At 44.0% G+C, this 27,881-nt stretch overlaps 1 pseudogene; it reads left to right on the top strand.

The window, feature by feature from the left end:
* Positions 1-6,181: 6,181 nt before the first annotated feature.
* Positions 6,182-8,988, top strand: LOC130851926 (diacylglycerol kinase zeta-like; annotated as a pseudogene).
* Positions 8,989-27,881: the final 18,893 nt, after the last annotated feature.

Here is a 27,881-nt window from a genome sequence, read left to right as displayed (position 1 = left end):
CTAAATTCATCTTTTTTTTAACAAGGTGCAAAGAAAAGCAAGAGGCTTGTTTTATTTTTTGCAAATATTTTACATTGCCAAGGTGACCGGAGTAACATCCCAGCCACAAAACTAGTACAAACCACAGGTAGCCAGGGGAAACCAACGCAGCTCAAAAGGTAGATTCCAAAGTGAAACTAAAAATTTGAAAAGTACACTAGGTGGGGAGAAGGCTGCATCACAGATAAAAAAGAAGGTCATTTTCTTTAAAAAGTGTTTAACTTCAAATGAAGCACAAGTTTTTTTTCTAGGACCCATATTATTATAGGGCCAGTCCTTCCACAAGCCCACAAATGAAACAGCTGAAAAAATGGTGGGAAAAGAAAAGAAACTGTCTGGTACAATTTAATTGAGTTTCCTGGAGGGACAAGCTGAAACCAACCAAATTTCCAGACTCTGGGAAGGAATTTGAATCTCACATGCCCAGTAGGGGGAAAAAAACCAGAGGGAGCAAGGCTTCCGCATTTTAAGATCCCTGGGGTTTCTCGAAAGCTTTGGAAGTTTCTTCAGGAGGCCAGAAGCATTCAGAAATTTAAAAATCGGGAGTGCTTCCCCAGTCACATTTTTTTTCACCTGTTTTAAATTAACTCTGTGGCTCACCTACAGTTCAGAATCCCTGGCCCAAAAAATAAATTGAGTTAGGATGTCCTTTAAAGGACAGGGACAGACATAGTAAGAGGAAACCACCCAAGGCCAAAGCCCCGAGGACTCCCTGAGAACCAGAACCTCTCTCCCCACTTCCACTTCCCACCTCCACCCACCCTTTTATGGCCCTTTGAAGGAGCACAGCTGCCTTCGGCAACCAGGAAAGGCCCAACTGCTCGAGGCTCTGGAGGGTCTGACCAGGCTGAGGGTCATTTGTGATATGAGCAGAGTTTCTCAAAGGGATTTTCTACCTCCTGATTTTGTAGTCAAAAGCCCATCTGACAGGCATCACTGCAGTCCCTGCTTTAGCAAGACCAGAGAAAGACCAAACCTCTTAGCCATTAAGAGTCAGAAAAACCAAGAAAAGCTAACTCCAGAGAAACAATTTCCCATAGACAAACCATCAGCTGGCCATACCTAGCGAACGCAGGCTGGCTGACGGACTAAACCAGAAAGCCTGGTGTGGATCTGGGGTGGGGAGGGTGGTGGGGTCTTCTAGAAAAACCTAGGATGCTCTATCTGAACTCGCATTCATGACAGGACCAATTTGGTGGGGCCCTGGGTGTCTTGGTTCAAATGAGAAACTGAACTCATCTTGAAAGAGGCCTAAACATCCAACTTGTTAAAAAACTTTAGCTCTGGGTACAGCCCTCCAAAAATTCACCCCAGCTGTACCAGTAGCACCAAGAGGGAAATGCCCCATTCTGGACCCATATCCCCAAACCTTTGCTGAGACAGAGTAAAAAAGGCTGAAGTTAAATTATAATAACTAAGGGGCTTTTGCCGCTGAGTTTCACCATATTTACACACATAACCATTTATACATTCAACTAACAGTCACGGAGTATCTATTTTGGCAAAAACTCTGCGCTGGGTACTAGGTAATAAAAAAGTAAAACCCCCACCATTTCTGCACCTGCCAGAGCTCACGGTACAGTCAAGGAGGTAGAGGACGGTGGTGTTGGAAAGAAAGGGCCTTCAGTGGAAACACGGAGGCTGGATGCAGAAAATCGCAAGAAGATTCGCTCTTAAACATTGCGTTTTAGACCATTTTTTCAAGGTTAGCGATTTTTTCCGTGCACGTATTCAAGGATAAAGTAAGCCCAGCGCTGAAACCCTAAGAAGATCATAATTTGTCAGAAATGTATCTATTCTCTTTCTTTTTGGTGTTTCAGACATCTCATCAAAGAGACGAGAGAAGATGAGAGAGGGTTCCTTGTGAGGACTCTAGACACGGACACAAAAACCTTTGGTGACTTTCTTGAAACAGCCCCAAATCATAATCACTTTCTGAGAAGTCACTTGGTCCCATGTCTGAATTCATGAATTGATAACAAATTACCCCCGGCACCACCTCCCTCTCTAGGATGTTGAAAGCATTAATGAGATAGTGTCTATAAAATGCTTTGAGCTCACTGGAAGATGTCAAGGGCAAAATAAGAAATACTGTTATCACTGAAGCTCTTCTAATCCAACAGGCTTCAGTGGAGCTTAGAAATACCTCCGTTCTCTCTTCAAATCTTTCTCTCCCTAACTTTTAAAGGTTGGCATGACTGATTCATCGAACATGACTGAAAGCAACCAACAAAATGGAAAAGAAAAGCTTCATGCAAATCCCTCTGTGTTTCTGCACAGGAGGTTAAGCAGAGCAAAGAACACAGCCTACTTCCTGTCCTCCTGATGGCTCAGGGCTCTCTCTGGTTACGTGGCTGTAACTTATCCTCACTCATACAAAAATTATTCATTTTCCACTCTGAGTCAGAACATTTTGGTCTCCAAACGTACTGACAAAAATGCATCCACTCAAGTCATTTTATGTTTGGGATGTTTTTCCCTTAAGCACACATTTTATCTCCTTTGCTCTGTGTCCCTTCAGAAATTACACACTTCATTTGCATCTCATTGATTTGTAGATATTCGTATATTGCTCCATTAGAAACGTGAATCTTTTTCCCCCTTGCGCAGAGGAGGTATACTGGATCCTCAATTAATTAAAAGCTCCTTGGTACTTTCCCTGGATCCTGATTTTTGGTTTGCCATCTGCACTTGTCTATTTTATTGTATGCTTAGAACAGCCTCTGTGTCTAGGGAGATAGAGGAGAGCTCTTTGGAGATGCTGCTGGTTACACTCGGCACCCGGGAGAGGCAGGTTTGCCTTTTACTCTACCTCTGTCCGTGTTGCAAATTCACACATTTTACATGGGAGGTGAAGGCTGCTCCAAGATGGTTTCACAGCTTAAGGATGTGGAAAATACCCACATCCTATCGCAATCACTGACCAAATGAACTCTTCAACTGAGTCAACCATTCAACAACAACAGCAAAAAAAAAAAACTAACAAGAAGTCAAACAGAAGGAAACATGCTTAAATATTTTAATAAAACACTTCAAAGGAACGAGCACAGCATCCTTCCAGGCAAAGACGTTGCCATTCTCACCTTCGGTAGAACACAAACTTCTAGTCTCTCTAGCAACGGCCGTGACCTCCATTAAATCATGCACCCTTCAGACCAGACCTAGAATCATACCAGCTCCATACAGTAAATAAGATGGCAATGGTAACTGATCTCATCTCACCGTGGATCTTCAACAGAAAGAGAAAAATAGTAATTGCAATTTCCCTGAGCCAAATGGTACTTACTATTCAGGGTGTTTTCCTTCTTTTTTTTCAGTCCCCCTCTCTCTAGCACAAACTGTCTCAAGCTCAGACTGGTCCATTCTCAGTTTGCCCATCATTTCTCAGCCCCAGAGAGCATGCCTTTTAACCTTTTCCTCTTGCAAGAACTGGGTCAGATATTCTAGGACGCCTTCTCCATCCGATCACCTCACAGGGATTGCTTCTTTTTTCTGAAGCATCTCAAGAAGGCATCTTTCACTGGGCACTGAGCACAGCTGGTTTTCCTACTCTGTTTGCCATTTCTTCAGTCAATCACTCTATATTGAAATGCTTAGCAGATGCCAGGCCTGGAGAGGTGCTGCGAATCCCAAGCTACATAAACACAGACCCTGTATTTGAGTGGCCCCCAGTCTGTTGGGGTAAACAGCTTGGCTCCTCAATGGTCTGAAAACCCCTGAGGGCAGAGGTCTTTGTGATTCTTTTTGTTTCCCTCTCAGCAGCTCCCATGCTCCCTGACTCACGTAAGAAGCACTCAGTGAATAAGGGTTGATTCAAACATGTAACCAAAAAATCCAAAGGAGACTTTCCCCCAAACTGATGCATGAGGATGCTTCATTTTCAACTCAAAGTTTCTAACAAATGCCAAGATTTACCCTCAGAACAAGAGCAGCACGGCTCGATTCCTTTAGGGGTTTTCTAACTACCATTAACTTGCTCTCTAATATAGGAATTCTGCAGGGGATTGGGAGGGGCAGTGGGGTGGGGAGTGGCAACACATTTGCATAACAAAATATGTTTGTAGTCAGAGAGTCCAGGCCCTCAAAATTAAACAAGAAACCCAAACAAATTTGCAAGGATGAAGGACAGCTTTTCACCTTCCTCTTACCTCTAGCGAACAGCTCACTCACTCAGAATGTCTTTGCTGGGTCCCTTTTTTCCACCAGAGGGTACATTAGCTAAGCACGTTATTTACCTCTAACCAAAGACCCAAAAAAGCACAGAAGAGGGAAGCTGATCACTGCCCCCAAGACTGTGGAGCAAAAGCCATACATTTTCCTAAGGAGCCGGCTTGACTCTGTGGCCCTGTCATTCCTTCAGGGACACTGGAATTCACCTCCAGGACAGTCCCAGACCAGGAGTGCTTGCCGCAGCCAAGTGACCCACCCTGGATGCCTTTGTGTGCAAGCCCCGCCCTCTTCCCCCATTCCTGCCCCTCCCAAGCCCTTCCTGTACCAGCCACACCTCACACCCAGAACAGCAAAGCGCGGGCACCCAAGGCCATGTATTTTGACCAAGGTTCCTTCCCTCCAGAGCAAATTGCCATCCAGCAGTCTGGTCAAGATAAAAAGAATCAGAAAATAAGAAGGGTTGGAAAGAAGGAAAGAGAGGGGATGGGTAGGATCGTTTGAATTAAGACTTGATAGCATCAAAGTCCTGTGGAGACTCGTATTTGTTAATCAAGTTTGGTTCAGAGTAAAAATTCTTTTTAAAAATTTTAAATGCATGGTCTCTCTTCTCCTAGAGTTTGTTGACGAGAGTGAGTTGGTCTCAGCTGCATTCAGCTTCCTGGTATGAAACCCAAGACTTACTCTGTGACAACACATTCTGCTGGTCTTGTGTTCCACTATCTGTTTCTAGGTAAAAGGAAAAAAAGAAGAAGAAGAAATTGACATCCACAATGTAATTATTTTCAAGTGGGATTTTTACAAGCAGTTTAATGTAAAAGCTCATACAAATAAGGAAGACTTGTTTATAGAGCCAGAAGGACCTGAATTTCAACCTAGCTCTGCAACTTGCTAGCTGGGCAACCAAGCAAACTCCTTCAGTATTCTAGATCTTAAGATGTGAGGATTGAATACGTGTGATCAGTGTGACTAAATGGTGTATATACGATAATGGAATGCATATAAAGGGCTGAGCAGAATGCCTGGCATTTAATTAGCCCTCAATATGTGGAAAATAGAGTGAGAGGAGAGAAAAGGAGATGAAAAGACATATTAAGCTGTTTCTGTCTCCCCTCACTTTACCCCCATCTTTCTCTGGTTCCATCTCTCTCTTTACATAAACACATACACACACACAGACTCACACACACACAGACTCGCACACACACAGCCCTAGATCTGAATCTAGATGGACATCCCACAGAACGACAGTTGAATAGACCTGGGCATTCCTGAACCCTCGTCCTCGGTTGATCACAGGGAGTCCTGGAGGTACAGGACAAATCTGAGAAAGAGAATTCAGCCCAGAGTGGACTCCCAGAGAGCCAGAAATAATTGGACCTTCAGCCCACCCGGAATAATATAGAATGGCTTCACAAGCCAAGTCATTCCCTAACTATCCTCCAGCCATGACAGAACCCAGGACTGGATGTTGACAGGCTTTTAAAGGGTTTTGCAGAGAGCCTTTACTCAAACTTCTAATCATTGCAAAAGAGGGAATTTGGTTATTTTCCTCAGATCTCGTCTCCACTCCATGTCCCTGTCTGCATCAGAAGTCTGCATCAGTCGGCCACCACGGACTCCTTCAATAAACCCTTACTGACCACTCACTACGAGTCTTGTGCTGCCATGACGGTACTGAAGATGCAGGGACTGATTGGACCATTGGATTGAGACACCTGAGAGGTAAAGAGTTATCATTGGTCAAAACAAAAATTCTGGCTTGTGTTTGTGTACAGTGCCATGAAAACACAAAGGCGGGATGGACAGGTGCTCCAAACTCAAGGCAAGAGAGTCTGGGAAGACTTCCCAGAGACAATGAGTCCAGAGATGGATTTTAAAGAATGAGTAGGAGTTCTTTATGCCAACGCTAGGGCTGCAAGTGGGAAACATATGGAAAACACAGTCAAGAGAAAGACCAGAATGAGAGCTCTAGATGCTTCCCAGCGCGGGGGAGGAGAACTTGGATCTCAAAGATGAGACCAAAGAGGTAGGCCAGGCCAGGCCAGCTCATGAAGGACCTGTTAAGGAGTTTGAATTATTTCCTGAAAACTACAAGCCTTTAAGCAATAGAATGACAGAATCAAATTTCAACTTCAGAAACTACACTCTGACGACAGTGTGAAGAGACTGAAGGTGGGAAGTGGGAGGTGAAGGGTGAGGTAAAGTTGAGATGCAGGCATGCAAATGTCTCATTTTTACTCAAAAAACAGTCATATGCACCACAACTTCATCCCCTGGATGAGAATAATACAGGTCAATGCCTTAAGGTGTTTCCTAACTAGTCTTTACCTGCTTCCTAATTTAGGGATTTTTGAGCAAATGGGGATTAGCAGAATTGCTAATTGAATTCACGTTGGAAATAATGGAGACATTAAGAAAGACACCCAGGGCTTCCCAGGTGGCGCAGTGGTTAAGAATCTGCCTGCCAATGCAGGGGACACAGGTTCGAACCCTGGTCCGGGAAGATCCCACATGCCAAGGAGCAACTAAGCCCGTGAGCCACAACTACTGAGCCCATGTGCCACAGCTACTGAATCCCAGGAGCCTAGAGCCCGTGCTCTGCAACAAGAGAATTCACTGCAGTGAGAAGCCCGCCCACTGCAGCAAAGACCCAATGCAGCCGATAAATAAAATTAATTAATTAATTAGAAAAAAAGAAAGAAAGACTCTCAGATTCCTGCTTGGAAAACGGGTGGAACACAAAGCCATCTACCAAGGAAGGAAGAGAAGGAGAGAATACAGGGAAGGAATAGAAGGGAGATGACTTCAGCCTGACCTTCTGAATTTGGGGTCCTAGGGTATCCGGAAGTACGGATACCCAGTGGGCAGTTATATATATTCATCTGGAACTCAGGAGAGGAATATGAGCTAGAAACAGAGTCGGGACACATCTGTTCCTGGGGAAAGCTCACCTGGGAAGTGTGTACAGTGAGAAGAAGACCTAAGTTAGAACCTGGCCAACACCAACACATAAGGATGGTCTGTGCTTCCACAGTAGGAACAGCCAGAGATAAGAAAGGTAAATAGTGTCAAATGCAGGAGGAAAGTCAAGCAGGTAATGGAAAAAGCCCAGTGGATTTAGTAACTTCGATGACCTCAAGGAAGTAAGTTCAGGGGCGTGGTGTGGGTGGATGCCATTCTCCTCCTATTTCACTGTGACATTTGACTCACTGCTACTTCAACTTGCAACTTTTCTGGTGGTGTAAAAAGCAGATCAGGAGCTGCTTGGGTCCTGTTGCAAAGTGTCTTGACTGAGCAGAGGTAAAAAGTCAACCACCAGCAGCTCAGAATGTCAGTGGTGGTGACCAGGAGATGCATGAGGAGGTGTTATGCTGGGGGCGCTAAAGAGCCTTCAGAAAACCTTTTTGATGGTGGTCATATGCTTTATTTCCCTAAAATGAAGAATTTAGCAAGGAACTAATCATCTTAGTTAGAATTCCTTAGAATTGCCAGGTTCCATCCAAAAGTTGGGTTTTAATCATCCTTCCCTTTACCAGGCCCTGTCTGCACATCCCAAACCAACTGAGGATCTGGGCGCTTTTTCTTTGCCCAGGTGGTGTCTTTCAGAAGAATCTGGTGCTTCAGACCCGAAAACCCTAGCGCGTCGCTGTCCTGAACATCCCGGATACAGCCCAGGCAGCAGGCCTGGGGCTACGCTGGCCGGCACCTCAACGCCGATCCCCGGTGGCGGGGTGACAGCCCCTGCGAGGCGAGTGGCTTCTCGGTGGGGTCCCGGGCAGCGCCGCAGGTGCGCGCACGCAAGGCTGACCCAGCGCCATGAGGCCCTCCCGGCACAGGAGGATGGGGACCGCCGCCGGCTCGCAGCCTCACACACTCGCATCTGCTCGTGCAGCTGGGCCACCAGAGTGCAGAAGGCCCCGCAGCAGGTGCCGCCCCTGCAGAGCGGAGCCGCCCGTGCCCGAGCAGCTGCGGGTGGATCCAGGCGAGCAGTCAGCACGTGCGCGGTCAGGACGCTCGAGGAGGCCTCCGTGCCGCTCGGCAGGATGGTGGTCCCGGGAGACAGTGACCTAGAGCAGCTGCCGGGCCCGCATAGAGAAGCTCCAGCAGGCGCCCACAGGTGCGGGAGTCACATCCCTGACATGCCTGAACTGGCCCCCAGGTGGTGCTTCCTGCATACCACCACTGCCAGCCGCTTCTACACCGGGGACGCAGGCCAGGAACCCCTCAGCTATGTGACTGAGATCGCACACAATGAGACCTACATCCTGGACCCGGAGCTGCTGGGGCCATCGCCTGGCCTGACGGCCCACTTCCCCTCTCCCCACCTCACCTTGCTCACGCGTGCCTCCATCACTGCCAGGGACGCCAAATCTCTGAAGGTGACGAGCTATTGAGGCTGCGGGGAGAAGCGACTTCTGTAAGATCGAGACGCTGCAGCAATACGCAGGAGCCGCCACACTTCTGCACCCCGTGGTCAGCACCGGCAGCAGCGAAGGTGTCTGCTACATTCTGAACCATCCCGCCGACCCCCCTACCACTCTGAGCCTTGATGCTGTGGAGGAAAACAGGGAGACCTGTCTGCTGCAGGTGGTAGCCCTGGACCAGTGCCCCACCGGCCACTCCATCATGGAGATGGAAACCTTCCTTATAAAGACAGAGCGGCAGGGCAACGCACCCCCAGCAGACTGAGAAGGCTCAGGACACCAAGCTGGCCGCCTACCTAGAAATGGGCAGTATGACCTGATGATCCAGCCAGAGGACCAGGAGATGTCTGTGTAGCTATGAGGCCAACACAGGGCAGTAGGGGGGACAGGGCCAGCCAGATGATGACCCCCCCTCTTCTGGCCCGCCTTACTGCCCTGTGCCAGCTGGACAGCCACAAGGGGTCATGTCCCAGGAAAGGAGCTGGGTACCGCCCCCTGAGGAGCTGCCCAGACCTAGGGCTGGACTCAGGACCTGGAGGGCCTCACCTGTCCCCCTGAGGCCCCTGCAGGACCCACAGGCTCACAGGAGGATAGGAAACTGAAGGGGGGGGGGGTGGATTTCTGAATACAAATATTGTATAAAAAGGAACAAACTTGTATATGGGGTTTCTTGAGATTTCTTAATGAATAAAAAATTAACTGGATAGATGACTTATTGCCAACAAAATGATAAATTAGATATTTATATGTCAACTTCGTTTTTTTTCACTGACAAAGTAATTTGTTATGTATCAAATATAAAGGTCACAAAATAAATGTACTCATTTCTAGTCAGTATCTGGGACGTAGAGAATTAATTAGAAAAAAATATCAACTGAATCCCTCACATTAAAAGACACAGAGCTCATCTGTCATCTTTCCCAGCATCCCCGGTTCCAGCCATAATCATTAAAACAGTGATGAGCTTGTAATTCTTCCATTTCGCTTTTTGACATTGTGGTCTTCTTTCTTTTCCTCTGAGTTGTTTCAGCAAATGTTGGCAAGAGAGATTCTGAACCTAATTAAGACATAATCATCTTATTTCAATTTCATTGACAAAATGTGTTGAACAAGATTAGCTATCACACTGATTTGAAGTATTTGAAGGTGCAGCTGGTATGGTTACACAGCTTTGCTACCTCGTATGTAAACACATCCTAGAAGACAATCCTAATCCCAGGAAAGAAACATTTCCAGCACAGTCTAGAACAGCGCTGTCCAACAGAAACACAATGGGAAACATATATGCAATTTAAAATTTTCTACTTTGGGAATAATAATACCTCTCCTAGCTACCTCTGAAGTGCTAATTAAACAGTAGTAATGAAATTGTTCATTATATAAAGACTACCTATTATTATTACCAATTCAACTTCAGTCTCAACTGATATTTATTGAGCATCTATTGTGTTGCAACGATTCTTAGGGATTTTTATATCCATCATCTTCCCCTTTCTCCCCAGATGCCCCCAGTCCAGCATAGCATCGCCTCTCCCGTAAACTCACCTACGTCAGCCTTGTGTTTTACTCACCATCCCAAGAACTGTGTACCTTCACCAACAGTTTCCAAATGCCAGCACATTGATGAGTGCCAGGCTGTGAAAGAGCTTTCACAGGTCCAAGTCAAAATAATAACAGCACTAATAATAGTCACAGCAACGTAGATTTTCTTCCTAAAGCCAAAGTGATTACGTCTAAATAATTTCTATTATTCTGAGACTGTCCTTCCTTTCTTTTTTTTTTTGGCTGTGTTGAGTCTTCAGTGCTGCACATGGGCTTTCTCTAGTTGCAGTGAGCGGGGGAGGTCTCTCATTGTGGTGGCTTCCCTTGTTACAGAGCACAGGCTCTAGTAGGGCAGGCTTCAGAAGTTGCAACACGAGGGTCCAGTAGTTGTGGCACACGAGCTCTAGGGTGCACAGCCTTCCGTAGTTGTGGCACACAGGCTTAGTGGCTCTGTGATATGTGGGTCTTTCCAGACCAGGGATTGAATCTGTGTCCCCTTCATTGGCAGGCAGATTCTTAACCACTGCGCCACCAGGGAAGTCCTGCTTTTTTTTCTTTTTTCTTAAAGTGTCTCTTTTTTTTAAAATGAAAGGATGATGGTGGTGGTAGTGGTGGTGATGATGACAGACTTTTCTGTTGTTTTTGTTAATTCCTTTTTTGGGCAAAAATTTTTAAATGTCAATATTGTACTTATCCCCACAATTTTGAAAAATACTGTACTAGGTCCATGAAGTCCACATTCTGTGCCTGCACCTCCTCTGATGACAGGGAGTTGAGGAGGGGGTCCTACCTTACTATTGTTTAGCCAGATTCTCTGCTGAGGACCGTTCATTGGCTGCTCACTGTTGTTGGGTTAATATCAAAATCCTGAAAACACTTATGCAAGCAGGTTCTGATCTGGTTTCTGTCTCTGTTGTCTGCTTCAGCCTTGCTGGTCCCCGGCCCCGTGCCATGTCCCCACCCAAGGTCTAGGTACGAAGACCTTTTTTTTTCCCATCAGAGCTCAGAACCACTTTCTCTTCAGAGCCTTCACACACGTGCCGCCTGCCTGGAATCCCCTCTCCTGGCCCACTCCCCTCACTCCTTCCCCTCCCCCAGGCCAGTGTTCACCCAACCTTCAGGGCCACTGAAACAGCACACCGCCACCTCCAGAGAACTCTCTGGGGTCCTCCCAAGACATCTTTTTCCTGCTTCACAGAGGGGAGGTGTTGCCAGCCACAGGAGAAGGTAAATGGATTTCCCAAAGGTAGAGCCAGAGCTGGGTCCAAAACCCAGGTTTCCTGGTGACAGAATAGAGAGGTCTTGACGGAACTTTTATGCCCTAATAAGGTCTTGCTATTGATGGAGTGGGGAGGGCTAGGGTGTAATGTAGGAAAATAAGTGGGGACGGATTGAAATTAAAGGGCCCGAGACACAGCTGGCTGCTCCTGCCTCAACTCAAAACCCAATCCCATCAGGACACAAGGTCATTAACAATTCTGCCTTAGCCTTGCTGGGTTAAAGGTAAATCTGCATAAACCCTTTGTACCCTTAAAAATAAACAAAAGAGATGCCTTTCTGAAAGTGACGTAATTCTCCTCTTTATACGTGTTACAATGCCTATAACATGTCCATTTTTCTCATTCCCTTCCACCTCTGCTTTCGGTGGAAGAATCCCCCTTACAGAGCAACGAGGCAGACAGGTTTTGGGACAGGTAGCTGTGGGCCTGGGCCGGCTCACCAGCATGTGACACCAGCAACACCATGTCTGGGAGCTCCTCAGTCACTCTGTCAGCAGGTCCTTTGTTCAAACCCATGGCCTCTCACCTCTTGGGAATGGAGGCATCCAGGGAGCCAGGACAGTTAGGGGCCCCTGGGGCACCCCCTGGGGAAGCTGCCTAAACCACACCGTCCACCCTCCTGGTTGTTTACATCACTTACCTAAAGGATGCTTAAAGCCGTTTTGCACAATGGACGTTGTATGAGGACCAACCCCTCAAGCAGTGTAAACTAAAGATCCCCAAACATGTTCCTTGGAGTCCTCAGAAACACGGGGATTTGGTTCAGTAGTTCTGAGTTGTTTGCCATCAGAAAAGCAAAAAGCAAAAAAAAAGGATCCTTGAAGGCCTTTCCTTAAGACACTTCCCAATAAGAAATGATAAAACAAAGCCCAGCCCATAGAAGAAAATCCCAAACAAAACTCCTGGCCCAGCTGCAGTTCAGATCTCCTATGGGGCTCGTTCTGGAATAACCCTCAGGAGGGAACTCGCTTAAATGAGTGACATGACTCACTGGTTTACGAAAGCTGGGACACACCAAAGGAAGCAAGTGTCTGGACAAACAAGAGGAAATACGAATGGTTTGTCTTCTGGAGACCACGAGAACGGGGCCTCTTCTTGGCAGTCAGGGGAATCCTGCTGGATGGTAGGATATTGTTTTCCCCGACCGGGTCCTCTGAAAGCACTGGCCCTGACATCACACACCCTCAGTGTCCTGTTCTGCTGGGGATGCCCCTGCATTTCTTGACCTTTCCTCCAGGAGACCAGCATGATGGGAACCTCGAGAATGAGAAGGGGGAGGACCAAAGAGATACCATGCTGGCCAGATTCCTCATCAATTATCCAGGGTTAAAGCAGAGAGAAATCTAATGTTGAAATAGCATCAGTGGGGCCACCCATTCCCTTACCTGTGCCATGACCATAAAAGGCAACAAAAATAGAGCCAGGATGAGGGGTTATCTTAGTGAACAGGAAAAAAATGGAGGTGGCGGCTGTGAAAACAGGCCCCTGGTTGAGTAATTACTCTACACTATTTTTCTACTGGTAAAAATTGGGAATAAAGCATTTAGGACTCAGAGCTGGCCCTCCTTTGCCCACCTAGAAGAAGGGGCACGTCGGGGTGATAAACTCTTTGAACTGTGTCTAAGTACCAGTCCTGTTTACTCTGAGGTCGGAAACTGTCAGTTCTATTTCTTTACAATGAGCCGACCACAATGAGCCTGATGGATCTGGGCCTAGTGAAAGAGAGGCTCGTCAAGTGTAGGAAACAAGGTTTATTTCACCCGGGATTAGATTTAGGAAGACAAAAGTCATCAGGAGACGGCCGGGCAGGCATTGTTTGCTGTGAAACTCCAAGCACGGAGTTGTTTTTCTTGAGGGTTCTCCTCACATCCTGGGTCGGGGGGCGGGGAGGAGGCAAATCCCTAAAACACTCATCCTATTATTGACCAGCTTTAAGAAATGTAGATTTCCCTCCCACTGCAATCGTTTAGGCGGTGATTTCTCTCTCCTTCTCACAATACTATTTTGTCTTAATTGAGAGTAACATCAAACCGTCCCGATCAGAGAGTTGTGAATAATCAGTGCAGGGCGGATTCTGTCCCACCGAGGAATTCCGAGGGAAATGTCTTGAATGTTGGTAGCTCCTGGAGCAGGAAGCAGATTTTGGAGGTCTACCCTTTCTGTTTCTGAGAGCAGATGTAGAGTAAAGCATACAGGCCCAGGGATAACACAAAGAAAACTGTCAAGGGCCAGGTCGAAACGTGTACGGACTTGAGATCTAGGAAAGTTCTTTCCAGAGCTTTCCATGACTCACGCATATGCAATTTGAAAAATGAAGAGTTTCACTTAAGGTTAAACATAGTTTGAGTCACTGGCCAGCACTGCCACCAAAAAAAAAAAAAAAAAATCAGAATTCAAGGAAGAGGCCAAAATGTCCTTTATTTGAAAAACACGTTTTTCAACTAGCCCATGAGGTAAATCTTACACTCTCAGAAGAATTCAGTGGCTTCAAAGTTGCTGACAAATTGACCAAGGGTGTCTGTTGTAATGACTTACTCTACTCTCAGAAAATGTTCAGGATTTGATAGTGCCATTTTTCTGGGTACTACAGACTGGCTTGCTCCCACTTCATCTTGCCAGGAAGCAAGACAGACTACTCTTTTTAAAAAAAAAAAAAAAACACAGACACATATTCTGTTGGGAAACTTTGTTGTGCCTTGGATCCATTTTGCTCAGCATTTTTTTAACTTCCACCCTCTTTCCATAGAGATGAAAATCTCATACCTTTCCTGCTAAAATATCCAATATTCCCCTCTGCTGAGACTGCCTTCAAACCCTCACAGCCAGTTTTGTAAAGGTTTATTTTGTGTTCTTTGTACTGTGAAAACAATATTTCCCCCACCCTTTTCAAATAAGAGATCGTGTGGGAAGAGTAAATGCTTTTCCAAACATCTCCAAACAGAATATTCTCATATAACTGCATTGCCTACCCCACAACCCTATCAGAGTTGGGAAATCTTCCTTGGACTGTTGCTTTTCCACAGGCATCCACACTTGGGAAGGATAATTCTTAGGGCTCTAACTGTACTTCTTAAATATTCAAATTCATGGTGGGTCTCAGGGAAGCACAAATGATGAATTGATTGGGGTGGCATACTGAGAGAAACTGAGCAAAAGAACTGTAGTTTTTTTTTTTTTTCTGTTGCGGGCATTTTATTTGTGTATATTAATTACACCACAAAGATTCCCTAACTGGGCTCTCTGAGTCCCAAAAATCTCACTGGGAATTTGATGACCCTTTTCAATAGGTCGAAGAGCCTCTCAGAAACAGTGGGTTTGCTTTTGAAGGAGACATGTAAGGTAAGGCGGGCCTTCCATCATGTTGTGAAGTAAATCGGTTTATTTCTTCTTGTCACTTGCTGTTTGCCCTCATGATGGCCTCTTCCATTTCATTTGCTTTGAATAATAAAAATGAGGAAATTAATCATAACTTCCTGCAAATGAATTTTAAAAGCTTACATGAGTTTTCAGCCACTTAGAGATCCTTGAACAAAGAATGGTCCTCTGGTCTCTGGGAACTTGGTTCTGCAGGACCAAGCTTTAGAGGTAACACCATTGACAAGGTACGAGAGGTAGGCGATTTCCCCAAGCCCTACCTCTGACCCAGGCTGTCAGATCAGATCACTCAGCTCTGGAGTTCCATGGGGCAAAAGCCGCTTACCTAATTGGATAAACAAAATTCGTTCAAAAATCGAAGCTAATTTAGATGTCATCTAAAGAACGCTTCTGAGACAACGGTGGGAAAACCTGTTTTGGGACGTTTAAGATGCACTGGTGGGAGCTGGACTCGGACTAGCTCACCTTCTTCATCTTAGTGCATCTCTCAGCCAGCTGGCCCTGGGAACAGGATGTGTGCTCGAAGCTAGGGGAAGGAATGACTGACCCGCCACAGGCCTATGGACGCACGTAGGATGAAAGAACAAACATTTGCCTAAAAGTGAAAGTAAGAGCATCCCCACACAGGCCAGCATTGGCAGGAATCAAGAGAGTGCCCCTGGGCTAGGACAAGACACCTTCCTTCAGGACTCCAAGTCTCCACCTAAAGGATTCAGGGAGTACGGTGGAAACCTCAGAACCCTCCATCCTCCCTGGGAAGACGGAGGAAGGACCTTTGTGAAATTTTGCTCTGAGTCTGGGAGTTAAAGTCTGAAGACAAGCCTCCACGTCTCTGGGCCTCAAACAAAAGACAGAACAGCAAACCTCCTGCGTCTCCTCTCCATTCAAGACATATTAACAAGAGGGAAAAAAGATAGAAACCGATCAAGACTTAAGGGCTTTGTATGTTTGGACACACAGGAAGGCAAAGGGAGTCAGTGGAATGATGTACAAATCTGGACAGAACTTAGGGACAGAGTCGGTCCAGCTCACACAGACCGTGTACCAGGCAAGCTCTAAGGGAAGAGTGAAGGAGTCCCTTCAGGGGATTCCAGCAGGTTTTGAAGCATTTAAAGCATATATTTTATTCTTCTAAACTATTATATATTCTTCCTGTTGGGCCATTACTTCTCTTCCTGTGTCTATCTCTCTCTCCATATGTTTTGAGAAACACACACACACAAGGAATACAGTACTGCTAAAACAAAGCCCACTGACTGGATTGAGGATGTATGTTTTGACAAAACACTTTAATACTGGTTCATCTCTTAGGGGATCTATTCCATAATTTTTCTCCCAAGGGCAGTAGTAGCTGCTAAAATCTTACACCTACAAGGACCTTATTCTGTTCCGTGGATCTCATTTCTCTCTTCAGTCACTTCTGTGCACAGTTTCCCTCCCTGGTTCTGAATTCTGGTTCCCTCCCTGGGAATTCTGACTATGGCAAATTCTAGAATTTAATCCAATAAACATAATAACATTTACTCTTTAGTCACTTGTATATATAAAGCTATAGAGCATGTATGATAAAGCATTGAAAACCCAAACTCTGACATTAGACCTTTGGATTTGAATCCCAACTGCAAGGGCATGAGTATTGTGTGACCTTGGGTGGCTTGCCTCTCCCCAAGCTGAGAGTTGGGGCTCTAAACCTCCCTGTGGCTTAAAGCTGATGGAGTGAAGATGTATGTTAAACACAGAAAGCCCTCGGAAATGGGCCTGGCAGGCAGCAAGTGCTATAGACGTGTTTGCTATTATTTAATCTATTAGTGATGCCAAATTGCCAGGGAATTAGCTGACTCTCCATCTGGAAGCCTAGTGCTTCCATTACACGTCCCACCATCCCCTGCATAAATATGTGTCTGTACATACACACCTATCCGTGTATGTATACGTGTGTGAGCGCACACACATAAGGTTTCTTCTAAGTTTCAGACAACTTTAGCGTGCATTGCCTAAGAGTAAGGATAAACTACTTAACCACAATAACAGAATCACACCCAGGAAGTTCTATAATAATTCCATAATACAATCTATTAAAATATCTATTCCATATTTAAATGTCACCAATTATACCAAGAATTTTTCTTTATAGCTGTTATTTTCCAAACTGGATTCAGTCGAAGTCCAAGCATTGCATTTGGTTCTTATGATAACTGCTAAAGCCCCTTGCCCCCCAAAGTTTTCCTATACCCTCCCAAATAGAACTCCTTAACCAGAGAAATTAGGGAACCCCTGGCTCAGAACCGTTTCTGTTGGCTTCTCCTGCTCTTCACGCAGCTCAGAGGGATGTCTGTTGTGGTTTCCAGTGATTGTGTTTCTATTCAATGAAACCTCAACTGAGAACAGGAAGCTCTGGGGACCAGTTACCACCCCTCTCCGTGCTGAAGTTTCCTGGGAGTTTTATATTCCTGTGTGTCTTCCACATACCTGCTTTCTTTGTTTAATTGTTCTTTTAGGAATCTTCGCCCTGTCTTCCTTTTCTCTGGCCCTCTTGCCATCAGGCCCGGTACCTGGCATCTCAAAGGTGAGAACTGAATTCCTGCTACGGTGGCCTCTGTCTCATGTTCCCACACTGACTGCCAACCCTTCCAATAGACAGCCAACCAGACAGGGACAGGAAGCTTTTACTTTAACTTGCAGACTATTCGAAGCTGGACGGTTCAGCTATCTGATGGCTCTATCCACTTCTCTGTCATTTGGCCAGTACCCCCTCCCCCCTTTTTTTCAGTTTTATTGAAGTACAGTTGATTTACAATGTTGTGTTAATTTTTTCTGTACAGCAACGTGACTCAGTTATACATACATATATTCTTTTTAATATTAAGTCGTGTGTTCCCCAACTCTTCTGAGCCATTTTGAAAGCAAAGTTGGCATTTCCTCTTCTGACTGAAAATCTCCAGGAGCAAACTGGTTGAGGCTTCCCAGAGGAAAGGGTTTGGCTCGCCCCTTCCCAGAGGGTCACCGTGCTATCTGTTGACACATTCCACAGCCTCATAAAAGCTGTCAGAGACTGGCTGAGAGAAACACCCATTAAGTATTAGGGATCTTGATTTTTACAGCTCCTAATAACTTTTCCCTTTGAGTTTGCCCAGAGCTCTGCACCTAATTAAAACAAATAAACAAACCAACCTTATTTCTGCCTTCCCTACAAGTTTGCTGTGTGACCTCAGGAAAGTCACTTAACCTTTCTGGTCCATATTTTCTTCTTCTGTTTGAACCAAAAAAAAAAAAATATATGTGTATATATATATATATATGAACAGAGAAATCACTAAAGAATAAATTATCATAATAATTGATTAGGTCTTTAAAAAAATCTTTAATTCACCACTTCAAAAATATATCTAATACAGAGACAACTTACAGTTACTTCTGTATGAGTAAGTTTTAAAAGACTGAATTTCCAAAACATAGTCACTCACCTAAGCACATAAAACTTTCCTTAAGGGTCAAAGATCACATGAAGGGCTTCCACATTTTTACAGAAAGCAAATTGAAATAAAGTAGGAAGAATTTGAAAGGGAAAGGAAATTTCTCTTTTAAATGTCCTGGAATCATCGTTGTGTGGGCAAAGCAAATGTTTTCATGTGACTCTTATTGCATTAAGTATATCAATAACACTTAAGCTCTGATCCAAAAGTTTCCATCATTTTCCCAAAGGGACCTCGTTTTCTCAGGATAAATTTATATCGTTTTGTCCAATAGAAATATTACCAGCTAAAATACTTTTGTCCTGGGCTTACAACATTGCAAAGCTCTGTCTCAGCTGAGTACCCATTTAGTCTCATTCTTGGTAGCTCTTTGGCAAATGCTCTCCCAGTTTTTTTTTGTTTTTAGCAAAATATGAATACTTTGCCTTAGTTCACAGAGTTCTGCCACCCCTTCTTTTGTGCTCTTGGAGTTGCCATGAAATTCACAGTGTTATGAATTATTTTGAGGGTGTCACCATGTGTTGATTATATTCTGATCTTACCTCATCCCTGTGAGCACTTCCTCCCCCCTTTCCCAACGGTAGTCCCTATTTCTGCTATTTGGGAATCTAAACAGACTCTCGGCGTCTAAAAAGTTTAAAAATATGCACAGGACGTATTTTCTAAATAGAGAACTTGAAACCCTAAATTCTAAATGCCTAGCTGACTTCCATCTATTTTCAAAAGCAAAGAACAATATTTTATCTTGAAATTAAAGTTAACATAAATAACAATGTTTGGAGAAAACTTTCTGCAACCGTCTAAAGCCAAAGGGACAGGCTGGGTCCTTGCTGAAGCCTGAAAGAGAATTAGGGGAAAGTCAGAGATTTCCTGTCTTTGTAATGAGTTTACTAATTAAATCTTAATTGTAAACCAAGCTGAGCAAAATTTAAATGAACCTCTGGTGCCAGAAGCCAGGTTATTATGGTGGAATTGTTTATAAGGACAGGAAAGTGACTTTTTAAACATTAGATTCTTGTGCGTTAGCCAAGACTCAGAGAAAGTCCCCAAGAGGGGAAACACAGAAAGAGGCGGGACAAGTAACTTGGGCTTTAAGATAATTAAATGACACTGAGATGTCCCAAGTCCCCTGATTTCAGTCATTGCCGGGGGCCGCCATCTTTCTGTTTGGATGCGCTGGAAGCAGCTGTATCTGCAGTAACCAGTGTGTTTCCCTCCATTTTACAGACATTTCAGCAGCAGCCTAACGGTGATGGAAGTGGAAATTCCTTTCCTTTGTCAACTCGGATTGTTCTATTGAAAAATAAGCCTTGAAATACAAAGAAGTCCAAGCACCCAAGAGAAATAAAGCCGCCATGATAAGAGAGTGAAAAAGAAAGTTGATTTTATTACCTCCTGGTACAACGGGAGAGAGACAAAAGGCAGGGTGTAAAATAAATAGAAGCAAGAGTCTTGTATCTATGTATGTGGTTTAACATAATTTATTTATTAGAAGATTAAGTGAATTATCCAAATGCTCCTATTTTGCTTTGTTTATAGTCACTCATTTAAAGTGAATTACTACCTTATAGCCTTTCTTTTTTAGAGGCAATTTTTACAGCCAACTTTTCTCTTCCTTATAAATGTATTTTGCCATTAAAACCCTCCATTTGTGAGAAAGAATATATATGTATGTATGTATAATTGAATCACTTTGCTGTACACTTGAAACTAACACATTATAAATTAATTATAGTTCAATTTTTAAAAAACCCTACATTTGCTTCACTTTCCATTGGAAACGGGCCTATGTGCTGAGTACCCAGCAAAGTACCCTCACGAACTAGTAGCACATCACAGAGCAGGGGCCGTTGGGAAATACTCCAACCCAATCCTAAAGGCAATTTGGTTGACAGAACTGGTGGCTGATATCTGTGGTTCAAAGGTGGGTGAGTGGTGGACGTGTTCATTAGCATAATTCCATCTTTTATCCTTCCCTGTTCTCCAAGGAAACCAACGATAGGAATGCTGGGGTAGATATTCTACAGAGTAAAGGGTTAAAATAAAAGAGGCAATATAATTTGAAAGTATATAATGTTATACATAATCATCACATAATGTATTTGTTACTATAATTTTTGAAGTGCAAAATGGCTTTGCTATTCCACCAAAATTTTTTAAATGCTTTCCTTTAGGCCTGCTCTTGGGTCAGAGTAAGAGAAGTTGCCTTCAGAACAAATTCTGGGACTAGACTCCTTCTATTTGGGCAAGTGTCATAACCTCTACCCCTGGGTCCTCACACCAGACACAGGTGGCTTGGAGGAAGTCATAATTCCAACAGGAGTCATAATTCCAACAGGAGCCATACTGAACATAAACGCGACACGTCTCCACTCTTCACGAGGCTATTAAAAGGTTTAAGAGGAGGACTGGGAGTGTATAATTTATTATCAGTGTTATTGTCATTTGGACCTTTTAATCCAGAAGAAAAGAACTCGAGGGACGTGTCCCCTGGAAGGCTGTATTAAAAAAAAAAAAGAACCTCTTCCATCTTTAATGTCTTAGAATCACTTTCTTGATTACCCCCGAAGAGAATTTTAAACTGCTATTTATTTACTCAGTAAACTTAAATTGTGCTTATGGATCTTTTCCAAAACTCTCAATTGTTGTTTCCTTTGTTTTGTTTTTAATAGGAGCCAGCGCCTCTGTAGAGAGTTCCATCATAAAGCTTCATTTCATCTTCAAAATCTTTTGAGGCTGTTGTGAACTCTGGTACAGCCCCTATTTCAGAAATACAACTTCGTGTTAGTGTTTGCCATCTTCCAAGTAATTAAAGGATAGAAATTGGTGCTGTGACCTTGGATGACCCCAACAGAATAGTTTGACTTGCTTCCATTGGTTTCATTTTTTTTTTTCTTATGACGTTATCCCCAAACTGACTCTCATCAATAAGTTTTTCATCCAAAGAAGGGACATTCAGTTTCCATTGGTTTCTTGATGTTGTTAAAGAGAGAAAGGGGATAAACCATTCCAGGTTTAGTTATGGGGTCAAAATTTTAGAGATGCGTAGTGTGGCTTTGGTTTGGAAGTTGCTGGTGTACTTTTTATTTGTTCTTTAAAATCTTTTCCTCACTCTCTTCACCACTACCAATGCTATACCAAGAACAAAGATGGTCTCCAGCAGCCTTTCTAGGGACTAAGCCAGTTCTAGGAACCCTTAGAACCATAGATTCCTAAATTGTTACTGCTGAGAGGGACCTTAGTCTCTCCATCAATTTTTTTTTTAAGATTTATTTTATTATTTATTTATTTATTTATTTATTGGCTGCATTGGGTCTTCTTTGCTGCACACAGGCTTTCTGTAGTTGTGGAGTGCAGGGGCTACTGTTTGTTGTGGTGCATGGGCTTCTCAGTGCAGTGGCTTCTCTTGTTGTGGAGCACAGGCTCTAGGCATGTGGGCTTCAGTACTTGCAGCACATAGCCTCAGTAGCTATGGCTCATGGGCTTAGTTGCTCCGTGGCACGTGGGATCTTCCCCGCCCAGGGATCAAACCCGTGTCCTCTGCATTGGCAGGCGGATTCTTAACCACTACGCCACGAGGGAAGCCCAGTCTCCATCGTTTTTAAAAAGATAAAAGAGGGATTTAGCTAGCAGATGGTCCAACTGCACTCAGACAGCACAGTCCTATCCAGAATCCAAGCCTTGGTCTCACGCTACCAAAAGCCCAGTGCATAGGCTTCAGCTAATTGTCTAGCTTTTGCAGGCTAAAGAGAACTTCACAGGACTTACTACGACAGAAGTCAAGAAGCCTGCTTTGTTAAAAATATATTTAGGTGGGACAGAATCCAATTTCTTAATGGCATGTAAATTGTCTGCACTCAAGTGCCTACAGATATAAACATATATGGGCTTCCTTCACCTTTTGGTTAATTCAGAACTTAGTGAGTGTTAAAAGAGCTTAAATATTATTTAGTTTAATGCCTTAATCTTACAGGTTAAAAAAGAGAGAGGCCAAGAGAAATAGCTAGTCTCTGGCAGAGACATCTTGGCACTGCTTCCATAATTCCTTATATGGTTATGTCCAGAGAGCCCAGAAATTATAGGGAAGCCACATACATGTTTTAGTTCAATGAGGTGGCTGAGCCCCCGTGGTGACAGGTGAGTGGGGATGGCATAATAAAATCTGACATCAAGACTTCCCTGGTGGCACAGTGGTTAAGAATCCGCCTGCCAATGCAGGAGACACCTGTTCGAGCCCTGGTCCAGGAAGATCCAACGTGCCGCAGCGCAATTAAGTCCGTGCGCCACAACTACTGAAGCCCATGTACCTAGAGCCTGTGCTCCACAACAAGAGAAGCCACTGCAAAGAGAAGCCTGTGCACCACAACGAAGCGTAGCCGCTGCTCGCTGCAACTAGAGAAAGCCCTGCGCTCAGCAATGAAGACCCAATGCAGCCAGAATAAATAAGCAAATGAGTATTTTAAAAAATAAATTAAAAAAATAAAATCTGACATCAAGTTTTGGGAGAAATTTACTTCATTAAAGATGGATTTTTCCCAATTGGACTTACAATTTACCCTAGAAATAGATTTGTGGGATGTCAAGTGATAATCTAAACTGTACTGAAAAGTCTGGTGGGAGCAAGAATGTAAGCAACTTGGGCAAAATTACCAGCCAAAGGTCAGACCGGGTGCAATGACAAGTCTCACAGCTGAGTGTGAGCTCCAGCACCAGGCCATAAGCCCTGAGATGCCGTGAGAGGCTACTCTGTCCCAGCCTCAGCAGTAGTGTCCCGCTGGGCCACCGTGTCTAATTTGACTTCAGAGAAAATAATGAGAAGCTTTAGAAAGCCCAAAACTTCTTTTCCCCTCTTTTTGACCTTCTTTTTGAACAAGGAAATCATTGCTTTGGAAAGCCAGATTTGGTTTGGTTTGTGCGAGTTTTTTACACCCCACGCCCGGCTCGCGAGGACTGTTGGAGATCCCATTTTCCACTCAAACTTAGTTTCGCAGCTTGTAGATTTCATCGCTTATTCAAATGTGGTACATGTGCGAGAGAGGAAAACATGTGGCGACAGAGCTGTCTCGTTCTGTTATAATGAGAGGGAGGCAGTGGTGAAGGGTAAATGGATTTGGAGGCATCTCTCAGATGATGGAAAAAAGCTTCTGGCGATGGTCCGTCTTGCAGGGGCCACTCCGGACTCCCAGAGCTGGCTGCCACGCAGCTGAGCCTCTGTCACCCCAAGAGTACAGAATCAGCTGTGGCAAGCTGTAAACAGTGGTGTAAAGCCACTGAAAACAACATAACCAATTCTCAACCAGCAAACTCCATGAGGGTAGGGAATGGTGTCTGTCCGTTAATCACTGTGTCCCCAGAGCCTTGAACAGAGCTCAGGTCAGAGTTGATGTTTGCTATAAATTTGTAGACAGAAGGGTTACCATATTTGGGAGAAGCACCAAGCCAGGGATTAATTCAAGAAGCATTCTCTGAGTGTCTGGTTATTAGCAATGTCCTAAAAACTGCGAAAGACACAAAGACAAAAAACAATTTTTAATAAAATGTTGCAAGTGGCATGTCATGGTTTGAAAAGACCACAGCTTTGAAGATCACTTTCTCAGCTTTGACATTTGCAGGCTCTATAACCAGGGCAAGTCACTTCCTCTTATGCAGCCTCATTTTTTTTTAATCTGTAAAATGTGGACAAACCATAATTGGTAAAGATACATGCACCCAGTGTTCACTGCAGCACTATTTACAGTAGCCAAGACATGCAAGCAACCTAATACTCATCAACAGATGAATGGATAAAGAAGATGTGGTATATATATACATATTGTGTATACACACACACACACACACACACACACACACACAATGGAATATTACTCAGCCATAAAGAAGAATGAAATAATGCCACTGGCAGCAACATGGATGGACCTAGAGATTATCATACTAAGTAAAGTAAGTCACACAAAGAAAGACAAACATCATACGATATATCTTATATGTGGAATCCAAAAACAAATGATACAAATGAACTTATTTACAAAACAGAAATAGATACACAGACATAGAAAACAAACTTATGGTGACCAAAGGGAAAAGGGCAGTGGGAGGATAAATTAGGAGTTTGGGATTAACAGCTACTCACTTCTATATATTAAATAGATAATCAACAAGGACCTACTGTATAGCACACGGAACTGAACTCAGTAATTTGTAATAACCTATAAGGGAAAAGAATCTGAAAAAGAGTAGATATTTTTATATGTATAACTGAATCACTTTGCTGTACACCTGAAACTAACACAGCATTGTAAATCAATTATACTTCAATTTAATTTTTAAAAAAAGGAAATGCACCCACCTCACAGAGTTATTGTGGGAAGTAATTGAAAGGAAAGCACAGAACACAATTCCTGGCATGTAGTAGGTGCTCAGTGAACAGAATTTTATTTGTTTATTTTTTTGATGACAAATTTTTGTTTACTAAAAAAAAGCAATAGCAAAAACTTAGAGACAAATGGGCAGCCCGTACTGGTTGACATTCATTCTCTAAATTTTTTTCCAGCTTTATTGAGATACAGTTAACATAAAACACTGTGTAATTTTGAGTTATACGTGTAGTGATTTTATATACGTATACATTACAAAATGATCACCACGATAAGATGAGTTAACACATTCATCACTGTACATATTTACAATCTGTGTGTGTGTGTGTGTGTGTGTGTGTGTTTGGTAAGAACCTTTAAAATATACTCTCTTACTAACTTTTAAACATAAAATACATAAGGATGGTCACCATGATGTATATTACATACCCAGAACACAGTCATCTTCTAACTGGAACTTTGTACCCTCTGGCCACCTTCACCCATTTCCCCCACCTCTGGCAACCACCATTGTACTCTTTGTTTCTGTGAGTTTGGGGTTTTTTTATATTACACATATCAGTGAGACCAGATGGGGCTGTTTCTTCCAGTGTGGTCATTTGCTAGAACCGCCATAGCAAAATACCACAGACTCAGTGGCTTGAACAACAGAAATTTATTCTCAGTTCTGGAGGCTGGAAGTTCAAGATCAAGGTGTTGGCAGGTTTTGGTTTCTTCTCAGGCCTCTCTCGTTGGCTTGCAGATGGCCACTTTCTCACTGTGTCCTCACCTGGCTTCTCTGCACGTGGGTGCTGTCAGCGTTTGTGTGTCCAAATTTCCTCTTCTTATAGGGACACTGGTCAGATTGGATTAGGGCCCAATCCAATGCTCTGGTTTTAACTCAGTCACTTCTTTAAAGGCCCTAAATCCTGACACAGTCAGATTTTAAGATACTGGAGGTTAGGGCTTCGACACATAAATTTGAGGGAGGACAAAATTTGCTCCATCAAATTCAGTAAAACTTCATTTACAAAAACAGGCAGTGGGCTGATTTGGCCCACAGGTCATAGTGTGCTGAACCCTTGTTTAGAGCCTTTAGTCTGGTTACTGAATTTGATAGATGCAGAAAACTAACGTCAGAAGAAGCCAAATGACTTGACCCAAGATCACCCAACTGGTCTGAGGCAGAACTAAGAGTAGGACCCAGCAGGATGCATTTGTCACCAGCCCATAATCTCCCACACTGATGTTCCGGGCAGCGCAAGGCTACATGTGGTCAGAGGGGAGGGAGGAAGGGCCCTAGGTGGTGTGGACTCTGATGCAAGCTATGGGAGCAGAGCAGAGAAGCCAGAAGCTACAGGAGGACTGCAGCTGACAGCGCCTCCCGATGAGCTCTCAGACCAGGCATCATGAGGAGGTGGCATTTGTCTTATGACTTGAGGATAAGAAGGACTTCCTGCACCTCACCTCTTCTCCACCTACAGATTTATCATCATCTGCACTCATCCTCATCACACTTCCTCCTGCAGCCCTGCGGTTCTCCTGCAGCGCCCAGTCTAGAGCTCCTTCCTCTGCTCCCTGAACTCCTAATCAGGGACCCCCTCCTTCAGTGATCAGTTATCTGTCTATCTATCTATGCATCTATCTCTCACCCATCTATCCAACTGCCACATCTCCTTCCTTTGGAAGTTTTTGAATCCACAGATACAAATGCTCAAGGGTGTTCCATCTTAAAACATACTTCCTCGATCCTAAGCCTCCTCACTTCCTAAGAACAGGCTAAACACACATCTCAAGCCATGGTACCCTGGCTCCCGCCCCCCACATTCCACTAAAATCATCCTCCCCAGGGTCGACTACGACTCTCTCATCTCTAATGCTCGTGGCCGCTCCGGGTTCTCACCTTGCTTCCTCTCTCTGCTCAGCATTTAACCCTGTGAGCCACATTCTTTCTTTACATCCCTCCTCCCTTCACTTCTGTGGTCCCACTCACCCCTATTGTCCTCCTTCCTCACTGGCCGCCCTTTCCCACGCTGCTCTGCCTCCATCCCTGGCATCTGAGCTCCATGAGATGAGGGATTTTCCATCACATTCACCACCGTATAAGCAGCATGCATGGCAGCTTCTGTCACACTTTAATAAAACTCAATAATGAGCTAACCAGTTCCTAAGTGGGGATCCTCAAGATTCTGTCCAAGGCCCTGGTTCTTCTGCTGTATATGATTCTAAAAGCAATTACATCCCCTCTCAGGGTTTTCATTTCTTCTCGGAAGCTGATCTTTATCCTAGAACCATCTCCTGATTTCCATATGCCCAGTCATTTGTGTGTCCAACTAACGCACATCTCCTGTTAAATACAATCAGTCCCTCCTATTGCTTACAGGATACATCACTCTGCCATGGGTTGAACTTTGTTCCCCAAAAATATATCTTGACATCCTAACCCCTGCTGCCTATGAATATAACCTTATTTGGAAATAGACTCTTTGCAGATATAATCAAGTTAAGATGAAGTCACTAGGGTGAGCCCTAGTCCAATATGACTGGTGTTGTTATAAGAGGGAAAAGTGGACAGACACACAGGGGAAATGCCATGTGAAGACAGAGACACGGAAAGAAGATGACCATGTGAAGATGGAGGCAGAGGTTGAAGTGATGCGACCACAAGCCAAGGAATGCTGGGCCCACCAGGAGCTGCCTGAGGCCAGGACAGATCCTCCCCTAAGGGCTTCAGAAGGAACCAACCATGCCAATGCCCTGATTTTGGACTTTAGGCTACACAACTGTAAGACAACAAATGTTGGTTGTTTCAAGGCACCCATTTTGCAGTTATTTGCTATGGCAGCTCTAGCAAACTAATACAACCTCATTGTGGAAGCCAAAATCACAAAAGAAAGAAAGAAAGGAAGGAAGGAAGGAAGGAAGAGAGAGGGAGAGAGAGAGAGAAAGAAAGAAAGAAAGAGAAAGAAAAGAAAGAAAGAAAGAAAGAAAGAAAGAAAGAAGAAAAAGAAAGAAAGAAAGAAAGAAAGAAAGAAAGAAAGAAAGACAGAAAGAGAGAGAGAGAGAGAGAGAGAGAGAGAAAGAAAGAAAGAAAGAAAGAAAGGAAGGAAGGAAGGAAGGAAGGAAAAGTCTGTTTATCCAAACTTTATTTCTCACTATTTCCATGCTCACTCCGGTCCCATGAAAATATCAAAATTCCATACAGATGCCAATCTTCCTTTGCTG

The sequence above is a fragment of the Hippopotamus amphibius genome, chromosome 4 (assembly GCF_030028045.1).
Source record: "Hippopotamus amphibius kiboko isolate mHipAmp2 chromosome 4, mHipAmp2.hap2, whole genome shotgun sequence".
NCBI lineage: Eukaryota > Metazoa > Chordata > Mammalia > Artiodactyla > Hippopotamidae > Hippopotamus > Hippopotamus amphibius.
This window is presented reverse-complemented; position numbering and strand designations above follow the sequence as displayed.